Source organism: Saccopteryx leptura, chromosome 1, assembly GCF_036850995.1.
Source record: "Saccopteryx leptura isolate mSacLep1 chromosome 1, mSacLep1_pri_phased_curated, whole genome shotgun sequence".
NCBI classification, from domain to species: Eukaryota; Metazoa; Chordata; class Mammalia; order Chiroptera; family Emballonuridae; genus Saccopteryx; species Saccopteryx leptura.
In genome coordinates, this window is record NC_089503.1 from 57716039 (window position 1) to 57730118 (window position 14080).

The window sequence follows — 14080 nt, forward strand, 5'->3', positions numbered from 1 at the left end:
TACCCTTTTGCCGTTCCACTTGTCTATTCTGACCCCACCCTTACTTACTGGACTATCGCTCCTGAAACAGGAGCTTCTAGGAAGCTGGTAGCTGCCCCAAGAAGAAGTGTTCCAGGAAGTCGAAATCGTAGGACTGCAGAAGGGAGCACACCAGAATTGCTGACTCAACGCACACTTGCTCAAAGCTCTCCCCACCTTAATAAATGTTTGCCTCAGAGTCTGTTTGGGTGCACTTCTCCTGGAGGAGTGCCCCGGCAGGTCTTTCTCCTCTAATAAAGCCTGCACACCTGGTGTTCGAGTGCCGTCTCATTCTTACAGTTCCCATTGAAATACTGGTCAGTTTGTTGATTTAAATTTACTTGTTCTTTATTTTAAAAATTGTATTTGTTCCCATTTTGTTTTTTTACTTTAAAATAAAATATGTGCAGTGTGCATAGGGATTTGTTCATAGTTTTTTTATAGTCCGGCCCTCCAACGGTCTGAGGGACAGTGAACTGGCCCCTGTGTAAAAAGTTTGGGGACCCCTGGCCTAGGACCAGCTGCATTGACTAAAGACCCCTGCCCTGGTGCTGACCTAGTTATGGAGACCAGGATCCTAAAAGGGCACACCTGAAAAGCGGATGAATAGTCTACTGAAATGTATCCTCCAGCCTGCTGGTAACTACCAGTGTCCTGTGGAAAAACTGCTCAAGACACAAACCATTGTCGAGAAGAGGGAGAGGCAGTCAAGAGAGACTAACCTCCAGAGTTTCCTTCTCCCAGAGCTTTTATTGATCAGAAGCAGAAACTTTTTTATAAGAACAAAGGTAACAGGATTATGAGGGAGGGAGATAAGGGGAAAGAATGACTAATGTACTTCTTACTGATATGGGAAAAGGGCTAGTTTTGGTCAGTACATTCTTTTTCTTTTGCTAATTAACAAGCACAAAGGTAGGGGCAATCTATAAACCTCTAGGCTAATTTCCTAAAGCCCCAGTTCACATGCATTCCTTTCAAAGGTTACTTATTCACTTACAGCTTCTTGTTGTTTGCATCCAAAAAACTTGCACATTCACATCACCATTCACACTCAGGGCTTTTTAATTAAAGTTCCCCAATCCAAGTTATTGAAGGTCCAAGATTAAATTTTTTTTTTAATTTATTCATTTTAGAGAGGAGGGGGGGAGATACAGAGAGAGAGCGAGAGAAAGAGAGAAGGGGGAGGAGCAGAAAGCATCAACTCCTATATGTGCTTTGACCAGGCAAGCCAGGGTTTTGAACGGGCAACCTCAGTGTTTCCAGGTTGATGCTTTATCCACTGCGCCACCACAGGTCAGGCTAGAAGGTCCAAGATTAGATGGGTGATTCCCTACACTGAGATCATCCCTGGGGACCTCCCCTAAGATCTCCACCTTTTTAAAGATCTTAGGATGGAGGAGAGGACCCAGCGCCCTCTCCTGGGAGCATGCCTGCACCTTCCTCTTTCTCTTCTTCTATCTAGGTGCATTTTTCTTGTCTCCCTCTAAGCTCTAAGTGTCCCCATGAGACTTAAATGGGCAGCAGCAGCTTGTCCTGGGCTAACTTCCTGAACCTGTCTTCAGGGTCCCCTTTTCTTCGCCTGCTCAGTCCTTTTTGAGTGTATTCCGACCTGGCCAATAAATCCTTCCTTTACTTGTGGACTTTGTCTCCTGATTGAATTCTTTCTCTCAAGAAAAGAATTGTTTTGCAGGTAACAGAAGGGTGTAACTTTCTTCTTTCCCCATACTTCCCAATTCAAAATCACAAACAGCAGCTGATTTCAAAGCCTCATCCACTCCACCCAGTCTAGTCTAGTATTGAGGATGTCTATTATACTTAAGATTAATCCCACAACTGAAAGGGATCATAGAAAATGCACACGTGGACAAATATAGGGTAACGGAAAATGATCTGATTTTAGGTGATGGATATACAACGTAACTAACTATTCAAATGATAGAGTGATGTTTGCCTAAAATCTGTGTACACTTATTAATGTCACCGTGTTAAAATTAATTTTCTAAATATAAATAAATAAATAGATAGATAAACAAATAAATAAAATACACATGCATACCCAAAACACATTCTTTCTCCTGACTATAAGGATTCTCAGAGACCCACACAGGTCAAGAGTCCATAATTTAAGATTCCAGCAAAACTCTCGATCAAACAAAACCAACATTCATAGGATACTTGTAAGGCCAGTAGCCATGGCTGCCATCAAAGCCACCTGGCCAGTGTAGGTTTACATTTAATTCAGACAGATTGTAGAGAAACAATTGAGCCGAAAACTGGTGGTCCATTTTTTTTTTAAATTCTAGACTCATACTTGGCAAGTAAGTAAACACAAACACACTGAGTTCCAAAATCCACTCATTCAGTGCTTACAAAGGTACTGACTCATCCGAGTTTTCCTAGAATCAAAGGCTTCCACCTCACCATTCCACCTGTTGGTCAAATAAGTTTGTAAATATGATATATATGTTTGCTCACTTATACTTTGTATAGGGTGTGGGGGACATGTTGTAAGCAGGCAGGGTCATTATAAGCTAAAGCTTAGTTTTAAATCTAAGCATTCCCACCCTAAGTGACTTTGTATTAGAGACTTTCTTATTTGTATATTGGATTAAAGGTTTTGATTTCTACATATAAAATGGAGCAAAGCCCATGCTGGAGGAGAGGAGAAGCAGCCAAGATGGCAGAGTGCTGAAGGAGAAGCCAGTTTGTGCAGAGTTTGTGCAGAGAGAAGAAGATGGGAACAGAGGTGAATAAGGCTAGTAAGGTTAGAAACCTTTGATTCTAGGAAACTCGGATAAGTCAGTGGCTTTGGGAGCCCTGAATGGTAAGAGAAGTGTTTTCCCACTGTGTGTATTTCTTGCCCGCCAGGTGCAAGCTAAGATTAAAGGTGATGATGGCTCACCAGTTTTTGGCTTCGTTGTTTTATTACCATCTGTCCAAATCAAATGCGAACCTGCATTGGCCAGGTGGCTGTGATGGTGGCCGTGGCTACTGGTTTTACATTTGGCATAGTCTGTGGCAGGATTCGATACAGATCGATATGGAGCCACCACCATCTTTGAGAGGTGGAGTAGAGGACTGGCTGCTGTTATGGTTCCCTATGGCTGTCCTTTTGGAGGCCATAGGCTGGCTGACTTTTACAGCCATGAATGAGGAAACTGAGAGCTCTGTGGAAGAGGCTGCCTGGGACCTACAAACTGAGCAGTGGAAGGAGCTGGAGCAAATGTAGAAGAAAGAGATGCTGACCCTGGAGCTGAAGCAAACACTGGAAAAGGAGGCTGACCAGGTTTGCAAGATTTGCTTGGAAATGGAGCAGCCGCTAGAGAAGGAATTACAGTTTCGTGAGTTGCAGATTGCCCTGGACGTTGTGGAGAGCCAGCAGCGGTGGGAGGCCAGGGCTGAGGCCTGAGCTGGGGCTGCAAGGCCCACAGAGCAGAAAGTGGCATCAGCCTGGTGCTCAAACCCAGCATCAGGAGCTGATGTTTTCAGTTCCTCTTTGGAGGATGAGGAGAATCAGGCTGGAGTTGCCATCTGCAGTCTCCGAAGGTGAGAGCCCAGCAGCAAGGAATACCTACTACGCCCCTGGTAGGTCTGTGATTTTGGGGACATAGGGGTGAATGCCATCATGCTCTCTGGAGCAGAGATGGAAATGCTGACTACCATTGCCACGTGCTCCCGCTTGGGACAGTGTAAGACCTGCCAGGACGGCAGGGATGACGGAGGTGGCTGGGGCCCCATGTGCTTGGACTGATTCCTGGACTATGACCAGAGTGGGCCCTGGCTCCTTTTTGGATGGACTTAAGGATTTTGGACAATGTGAAATACCCTGATGGGGTGGGGGTGGCTTTGCTGGAAGCATTTCCCTGTCCCGGAAAGCTTTTCCCATGGCTAGAAAGAAATCAGAGGACATTTTGCGCTTTTGGCAAAGTGCTCAGAGACTGGTGAAGTGTACCTTTGTAATTGTTGAAATTGTATGATTTGTCATGTTGTAATTTGTGTAATTTCCTTGTGCAGGAATACCTTGCTTTAGATTGTGAAGTGAGCAAAAGGGGTGGAATGTTGGTCAAATAAGTTTGTAAATATGATATATGTTTGCTTGCTTATAGTTTGCATTGTGTGTGGGAAACAGGCTGTAAGCAGGCAGGGTTGTTATAGCCTAAGGCCATGATGGGGAACCCTTTTATAAAAACTGCCCACTTTTGCACTGCTGGTCAACCTGGTCCCTCCCGCCCACTAGTGAGTGTTCCAGCTTTCATGGTGGGCCAATGGTGGCGCCGTTTGGTTGCTTTGCTACCGCCCACCATGATCTCTCCTTTTAAAACCTTTTGGCACAAAAGCCCTCCCCCACCCAACACACATTAATGTTATCACATCCATCCCAAGCAAGAAGGGCAACTAATATTATCACCTGGGCGATGGGCTTCCACATGGGCAGCACCATCTTTAACAAAGTGAGCATAATATATTTTATCTGCCCAACAAAAGGGAAGTTTTTTCCCACTGTGTGTGTTTGTTGCCCACCAGGTGCAAGCAAGCTAGGATTAAAGGTGATGGTTCACAAGTTTTTGGCTCTGTTGTTTTACTACCATCTGTTTGAATTAAATGCACAGCTGCGACGGTGACCATGGCTACTGGCTTTACCCCGCCATCTTGGCTGCCTCCTCCACGTGGCTTCCCTGCCCTGCTACCCCATGGGCTCTTCCTCTCTACAAGAGTGTGGTCACTCTCTCTAAAACGGCCTCCTAGCTCCTCCTTTTAAGACTTTTCAGCAGGACAACCCCCTCCTCCAGCACACATTAGCATAACCAAGCCCCTTCCCAAGCAAGAAGGGCAATTAGCTGTATCACTTGAGGGCAGTGGCCATCTTTAACACTAAGAGTGAGAAAAAAGAATTTATTTGCCCAATAACACTCCACTGGGCTGAGGGTATGAGTTGCTTGAATAGAATCAGTAGTTGGTCCACACCATGGAGTTGGGCAGTGAAGGTCTTTCCTTCCTTAGAAGATACATGTACCCTTGGTCTGTGCTGCAGGGGAGGCTGAGCTAATTAAAATACTAAATACTGCTCAGCGGTAGAGTGTCAGCCTGGCATGCGGGGGACCTGGGTTCGATTCCCGGCCAGGGCACATAGGAAAAGCGCCCATTTGCTTCTCCACCCCCCCCCTCCTTCCTCTCTGTCTCTCTCTTCCCCTCCCGCAGCCAAGGCTCCATTGGAGCAAAGATGGCCCAGGCGCTGGGGATGGCTCCTTGGCCTCTGCCCCAGGCACTAGAGTGGCTCTGGTTGCCGCAGAGCGACGCCCCGGAGGGGCAGAGCATCGCCCCCTGGTGGGCAGAGCGTGGCATCTGGTGGGCGTGCTGGGTGGATCCTGGTCGGGCGCATGCGGGAGTCTGTCTGACTGTCTCTCCCCGTTTCCAGCTTCAGAAAAATACAAAAAAAAAAATACTAAATACTGACTCAGTAGATACCATTTGTAAAGCCAGAAGCCAAGGCCAGGGCCACTACCAAAGCAGCCGCCTGGCCTGTGCAGGTTCGCATTGGATTCGGACAGTCGGTAAAGAAACGGCGGAGCCACAAACTGGTGGGCCATAGTCTTTAATCCTAGCTTGCACCCGGCGGGCAAGTAAAAACACACACTGGGCTCCAAAACCCAATCACATTCAGTGCTCACAAAGCCACTGACTTATCCGAGTTTCCTAGAATCAAAGGTTTCTAGCTCACCAGCCTTATTCTCCTCAGTTCCCCATCTCCTTCCTTATCCCAGATGCAAACTCTACACAAACTGGCATCTCACTCAGCACTCCTCCATCTTGGCTGCTTCTCCTGGCCTACTCCACGTGGCCTCCTTCCACTGCTGGCTCTACTCTCTCCGCTCTCTCATGCTAACCTCAGGAACCAAGAGAGGGCAAGCCCCCGTTCTGCCCCTATTTTATAGTGTAGCTTCACAACCTCTAATCCAATATATAAAATAGGGAAGTCTCTAATACAAAGTCACTTCTCTGAGGCATGATTGGATTGTACTGCCCCACATCAAAAAGGGTGGGAAAGGCTTAATCCTAAAACCAAGCCCCAGGCTACAAGGATTCTCAACACACATTAATATCACCTGGGTGACGGCCTCCTCGTGGGCAACATAATCTTTAACAAAGTGAGCATAATACATTTTATCTGCCCAACACCATTATTTTTCTCTTAGAATTTAAACAACTAAGTTGTTCCAGATATTTCCTTAGAAAATGGCAAAATCATGTGGGTGAAAAAGGGGCTACATGCTGAACCTGACAAGCTCAGGGGAGGCCTGCATGGTGGCCTTGCAAACTCAGGGACCCAAAGTAACCACACAGGATGGTCTGAAATGAAAACTTTCTAACTAAAAACAGTTCATTGTGGGTAGTCACGTTCTAGGGAGGTATTTTCTCTAACAAAGGTCTATGCTTACCTTAACTGAACCTGTCTGTTGTCTTTTCCAGTATAGCATATCTGATACCTGATAACATGCAGGTAATCTTCTTTCCTGCCCCTCTCCTCACAAGTGTTCCACCAGAGCAGGAACAAGCAAAACCTCTCATGGTTTATTATCATGTTAATTAACTATGAACTATCTTATTCCTGCCTATGTAAAAAGAAGTTTCAGTATATACAGATAGGGTTGCAGGCAGGACAGGGGAGGGGGCTTCTCCCTTAAGTAGATGTTGGGCAGATAAAATATATTCTGCTCACTTTGTTAAAGATGGCGCTGCCCACGTGGAAGCCCGTCGTCCAGGTGGTATTAGTTGCCCTTCTTGCTTGGAATGGGCATGATTATATGATATTAATGTGTGTTGGGGCAGGCTGTGGGCAGGCAGGATCCTTGTAGCCTGGGGCTTGGTTTTAGGACTAAGCCTTTCCCACCCTTTTTGATGTAGGGTGGTGCACTCTCATAAGAAACCCCATTATGCCTCAGATAAGTGACTTTGTATCAGAGACTTCCTTATTTGTATATTGGATTAAAGGTTTTGATTTCTACACTATAAAATGGGGGCAGACCGGGAGCTTGCTCTCTTGGTTCCTGAGATTAATATTAGAGGAGAGAGCAGAGAGGAGAGCAGAGAAAGGCCACGTGGAGGAGGCCAGGAGAAGCAGCCAAGATGGCAGAGTGATGAAGGAAAAGCCAGTTTGTGCAGAGTTTGTGCAGAGAGAAAGAGATAAGGATCAGAGGTGAATAAGTCTGGTGAGCTAGAAACCTTTGATTTTAGGAAACTCGGATAAGTCAGTAGCTTTGTGGGCACTGAATGAGTGGGTTTTGGAGCCCAGTGAGTGTTTTTACTTGCCCACCAGGTGCAAGCTAGATTTAAGATGATGGCCCACCAGTTTTTGGCTCTGTTGTTTCTTTACCAACTGTCCAAATCCAATGAGAACCTGCATGGGCCAGGCGGCTGTGATGGTGGCAGTGGATACTGGCCATATAGTAGACAAGGGACATTAAAAAACTGGACATTCCAGATCACCTCCCCCCAGGCATCTGGATATCTGAATTGACTCACCCGAGTGTAGGTCTTCTAGTTTACGTATGGTTAATCCTTTTTCCCGCACCCTCAAATCCCCTATTTAACTCTATCTGTTAGAGAAACAGCTGCTGACCTCTGCCTTAGGTGTCAGCCTGGCAGATCACCCACTAATAAACTTTTCTTAACCTGCAATCGGGTGTCCCCCTTTGGTCAACCTTACATATATATTTTTACTTTTTATCCAATCCTAGAGATTCCCCCCACAATGCCTCCCCCACTTTACTATCTCCCACCTTTCTAATCTATCACCAGTCAATTTCATGTAACTCCCTCTGTGTTGGGCAGATAAAATATATTATGCTCACTCTCTTAAAGATGGCGCTGCCCGTGTGGAGGCCGTCGCCTAGGTGATATTAATGTGTGTTGGGGGCGGGCTGTGGGCAGGCAGGATCCTTGTAGCCTGAGGCTTGGTTTTAGGACTAAGCCTTTCCCACCCATTCTGATGTGGGGTGGTACAATCCCATCATGCCCCAGATAAGTGACTTTTGTATTAGAAACTTCCCTATTTCATATATTGGATTAAAGGTTATGAATCTACACTATAAAATGGGGGCAGAACGGGAGCTTGCTCTCTTGGTTCCTGAGATTATCATTAGAGGAGAGAGCAGAAAGGAGAGCAGAAAAAGGCCACGTGGAGGAGGCCAGGAGAAGCAGCCAAGATGGCAGAGTGTTGAGTGAGAGCCAGTTTTGTGCAGAGTTTGTGTAGGTAGAAGGAAGGAGATGGGAAACAGAGGTGAATAAAGTCTGGTGAGCTAGAAACCTTTGATTCTAGGAAACTCGGATAAGTCAGTAGCTTTGTCAGCACTGAATGAGTGGGTTTTGGAGCCTAGTGTGTGTTTTTACTTGCCCGCCAGGTGCAAGCTAGGATTAAAGATGATGGTCCATGAGTTTTTGGCTCCGTTGTTTTTTTACCGACTGTCTGAATCCAATGCAAACCTGCATGGGCCAGGCTGCTGTGATGGTAGCCCTGGCTTCTGGCTTTACACTTTGTAAAGCCCGTAGGCACGGCCACCATCACAGCAGCCTGGCCCATGCGGGTTCACATTAGATTCGGACAGACGGTAATGAAACAATGGAGCCAAAAACTGGTGGGCCATTAGATTTAATCCTAGCTTGCACCCAGTGGACAAGAAATACACACAGTGGGAAAACACTTCCCTTTCCATTCAGGGCTCCCAAAACCACTGACTTATTCGACTTTCCTAGAATCAAAGGTTTGTACCTCGCCAGCCTTATTCACCTCTGTTCCCCATCTCCTTCTCTCTGCACAAACTCTGCACAAACTGGTTTCTCCTTCAGCACTCAGCCATCTTGGCTGCTTCTCCTCTCCTCCACGTGGCCTCTCTCTGTTCTCCTCCAGCATGGGCTCCTCTGCCCCATTTTATAGTGTAAAAATCAAACCTTTAATCCAATATACAAACAAGGAAGTCTCTGAAACAAAGTCACTTAGGGTGGGAATGCTTAGTCTTAAAACTAAGCCTTAGGCTATAACGACCCTGCCTGCTTACAGCCTGTCCCCCCACCCAATACAAACTATAAGTGAGCAAACATATATACCATATTTACAAACTTATTTGACCAACATCCCACCCCTTTTGCTCGCTTCACAATCTAAAGCACAGGTATTCCTACACAAGGAAATTAGGCACATTACACAAATTACAACAACATGACAAATCATACCATTTCAACAATTACAAAGGTACATTTCACCAGTCTCTGAGCACTTTGCCAAAAGCACAAAATGTTCTCAGACTTCTTTATAGCAGTGTGAAGTTTCCCAGGACAGGGGAAGGGCCTCCAGCAAAGCCACCCCCACCCCCATCAGGGTATTTCACATTGTCGAAAATCCGTAAGTCCATCCAACAAAGGAGGCAGTGCCCACTTCAGTCATAGTACAGGAACCAGTCCATGCACATGGGGCCTCAGCCACCATCCTCATCCCTGCTGTCCTGGCAGGTCTTACACTGTCCCAAAGAGGAGCACGTGGCAATGGCAGTCAGCATTTCCATCTCTGTTCTGGAGAGCATGATAACATCGCCCACTGTGTCCCAAAATCGCAGACCTACCAGGGACGTAATAAGTACTCCTTGCTGCTGGACTCTCACTTTCTGGAGACTGCAGATCACAACTCCAGCTGTATTCTCCTCATCCTTCAAATAGTAACTGAAAACATCATCTCCTGCTGCTGGGCTTGAGTCCTGGGGCGCTGCTGCCTTCTGCTCTGCGAGCCTTGCAGCCTCAGCCCCGGCCACTGCTGGCTCTCCACAATGTCCAGGGCAATCTGCAACTCATGAACCTGTGATTCCTTCTCTAGTGGCTGCTCCATTTCCAAGAAAATCTCACAAACCTGGTTGGCCTCCTTTTCCAGTGCTTGCTCTAGCTCCCGGGTTGGCATCTCTTTCTCCCGTGGTTTTTTTGTTTTTTTGTTTTTTCATTTTTAGAGAGGAGAGAGAGAGACAGAGAGGGAGAGAGAGGAGAGAGAGACAGAGAGAAGGGGGGGAGGAGCTGGAAGCATCAACTCCCATATGTGCCTTGACCAGGCAAGCCCAGGGTTTTGAACCGGCAACCTCAGCATTTCCAGGTCGACGCTTTATCCACTGCGCCACCACAGGTCAGGCTCTCCCGTGTTTGCTCCAGCTCCTTCCACTGCTCGATTTGCAGGTCCTGTGCAGCCTCTTCCACAGAACCCTCGGTTTCCTCACATGTAGCTGTAAAAGTCAGCCAGCCTATGGTCCCCTAAAGGACAGCCATGGGGAACCATAACAGCAACCATTCCTCTACCATGTACCTCAAGAATGGCAGCTCCATAACGATTTCCAATTCCTGCCACAGACTACGCCAAATGTATGGCCAGTAGCCAAGGCCACCATCACAGCCGCCTGGCCCATGCAGGTTCACATTTGATTTGGATAGACGGTAATGAAACAAAGGAGCCAAGAACTGGTCAGCCATTAGATTTATTCCTAGCTTGTACCCGGCAGGCAAGAAATACACACAGTGGGAAAACACTTCCCTTTCCATTCAGGGCTCCCAAAGCCACTGACTTATCCGAGTTTCCTAAAATCAAAGGTTTCTACTTCACCAGCCTATTCACCTCTGTTCCCCATCTCCTTCTCTCTGCACAAACTCTGCAGAAACTGGTTTCTCCTTCAGCACTCAAGCCATTTTGGCTGCTTCTCCTCTCCTCCACGTGGCCTTTCTCTGTTCTCCTCCAGCATGGGCTCCTCTGCCCCATTTTATAGTGTAGAAATCAAAACCTTTAATCCAATATACAAACAAGGAAGTCTCTGATACAAAGTCACTTAGGGTGGGAAAGGCTTAGTCTTAAAACTAAGCTTTAGGCTATAACGACCCTGCCTGCTTACAACCTGTCCCCCACACCCAATATAAACTATAAGCAAGAAAACATATATCATATTTACAAACTTATTTGACCAGCACCCTCACATCTTTCCCTCTGATGCTGATGTATAAAATAAGTGGTGAAACAGCCATTTTCAAGAACATTTTCTCAATTCATTGAGACTTCGCTTTCTGGCAATTGTTGACAATTTGGCTCAAATAAACTCATAAAAAATTTCTACAGATTTGGAAATTTTTTAGGTTGACAATGAGAAACATTCAGGAGATACACTGGCTGAAGTACTTGTGTTCAGGAAAGGGTAGAAGGGCTCTCAGCTACAGAGCAGCTTTATGTAGAGATTGGAAAGTGCTAGGGTGTTCGTTTGATTGAGGAGAGTGAGGACAACATTCGTCATCCAGACACTTAAAGAGCTCCTCCAGGATATCACTTCACTGGTGCTGGTGCAGTGGATAGAGCATCAGACTGTCCCCAGGTTCAAAACCCCAAGGTCATTGGCTTTAATGTGGGCTCATTGGGCTTGAGCACAGGCTCACCAGCTTGAGCGTAGGCTCATCAGCTTGAGCGTGGGGTCACCGGCTTGAGCGTGGGGTCATAGACATGACCCCATCGTCACTGGCTTGAAGCCCAAGGTCACTGGCTTGAGTAAGGGGTCACTGGCTCAGCTGGAGCTTCCCCCCCCCACCCCCCACCCCCATCAAGGCATGTATGAGAAGAAATCAATGAACAACTCAGTGCTGCAACTATGAGTTGATGCTTCTCATTTCTTTTCCTTCCTGTCTCTCTCTCTCTTAAAGAAAGAAAGAAAGAAAGAAAGAAAGAAAGAAAGAAAGAAAGAAAGAAAGAAAGAAAGAAAGAAAGAAAGAAAGAAAGAAAGAAAGAAAGAAAGAAAGAAAGAAAGTTCCTCCAGGATGTTAGGGCAACTGAGTTTGCTCCTTAGCCTATGACTGTCAGCTCAGCCACCAGGGGCCTGGTGTACACTTCCACCCTGCTTTTCCGGACACCTGGAGCGTCTATCCCAGTCTTCCAAGGCGGATCTGGAACTCTCAGGCAGGCTTGATTCCCTTGACTTGGGAAAGAGGTGGGAAAACACCTTTGAAAAAACTAAAACTAAAAAGTTGAAGAGCAATGTCGGTGATTTGAGTACACACTGTCATAATTAAACAAGGTTCAAATTACTTTAGAAAGAGGGAACTAGAGAGGAAATGAGGGAGATTGCAGGTTCCCAACGAAGAATTCAAATGAGGCCTATGCTGAATCTCTGGTAAAATCTAAGCGTGCTGGCAGTGTCCTGTGTGAGAGCAGCACAGTGAAGCCCAGCGAGTTACAGACCCTGGGAGGGAGCACCTGGGCCATGGCTCCACACAGCTCACTGGGCAGAGGGGATCAACGGCTTCCTTATATATATATATTTTTTTACAGAGTAATGGAATTCTTTAAACCTTGATTAGAAGTACTGAAGGGTTTCTTAAAATCTTTGTGACCAGTAATTTTTGGCCTGGTGTTAATTTGCATATCATTGGACCTGATCTGCGTGTTTAATTTGTAACTCAGCAGGTACCTGGAAGCCATTAAACCAAAGTTAGATTGTCCCAGTTCCCATCCTAAACATTTTGAATTAGGACTTAGATTTGAAAGCATGAATAGTGTTTAAATTTGTGTTAACAACTCAGTTTCTTTTCCAAGGTTATTTACATATATTTTGTTCTGCCTTCTTATAAGAATGTAAATTTTACCTTTTACCCAAAAGGTTTAATACTCAATTGAGTAATTTCATTTTTTCACTTGGAAGCTGTTTTTTTCTAAGAAAAAGCTGTTGAGAGAGAGTCATCCTTTTGAAGACTAATTTTTAAAATCTATTTAAATGTATTAACATAAATTATAGAGTGCAATTTACAGCTCAAGTCATCCTGTAAACATGGTGTCCTGTGATTTAGAAGGTTTTATTTTTCTTGCAACCGGAAGGGCTTTTCTTAAAAGGCTAGCACATGTAAAGTATTGGAATTGTGACTTGATTTCTTAGCTTTTCCCCTGGAAAGACTGAATACCTTTATCTTAGATGTATATAAGCACTCAGTGGTCTTTTTTTTTTTTTTTTTTTTTTTTTTTTCTGAAGCTGGAAACAGGGAGAGACAGTCAGACAGACTCCCGCATGCGCCCGACCGGGATCCACCCGGCACGCCCACCAGGGGGCGATGCTCTGCCCACCAGGGGGCGATGCTCTGCCCATCCTGGGCGTCGCCATGTTGCGACCAGAGCCACTCTAGCGCCTGGGGCAGAGGCCACAGAGCCATCCCCAGCGCCCGGGCCATCTTTGCTCCAATGGAGCCTTGGCTGCGGGAGGGGAAGAGAGAGACAGAGAGGAAAGTGCGGCGAAGGGGTGGAGAAGCAAATGGGCGCTTCTCCTGTGTGCCCTGGCCGGGAATCGAACCCGGGTCCTCCGCACGCTAGGTTGACGCTCTACCGCTGAGCCAACCGGCCAGGGCTCAGTGGTCTCTTAAAACCAATATAAACAGGAAATCCACTGAGACTGAGCAACATTATAGAAGTATTTTCTACAAATCTACAGAGGAGGCCTGTATGGCCGGTAGTCACAGCCATCACCGCCATGCACATGCTGGTTCTCATTGAATTTGGGCAGATGGTAAAGAAACAGTGGAGCCAAAAAATGGTGAGCCATTCCTTTATTCTAGCCTCACATTGGCCGACAAGAAAACACACAGGGTTCCAAAACTCTGACACATTCTCCGGCTTCACAACCAGGAGAATCTCCAGTTTTCAAAGGCCCCCACCAGTCTCAGTCACCTCTGGTTCCCCATCGGCACACCTTCTCCCTTCTCCTCTCTGCACAAACTGGCTTCTCCTTTCCTGCCATCTTGGCTTCCTTCTTCTTTCCCCTTCTCCTTCTCTGCTCTTTTCAAAGCTTTTTGGCACGAAATCCCCTCCTCCAGCAAACATTAGCATAACAGTGGCCCTTCCCAAGCAGGAAGATAATTTGCAGTCTCACAGACTACATACCTGGCATTGCCCAGCACCATTTTTAACAATAAAAGTGAGCAAACTCAAAAAACACAAATTTTACAAAGTCATTTGCCCAATAAGGCCTAAGTAATTTTAAAGTATTTTTTATGTCAAACTCACTACTGTGCCATC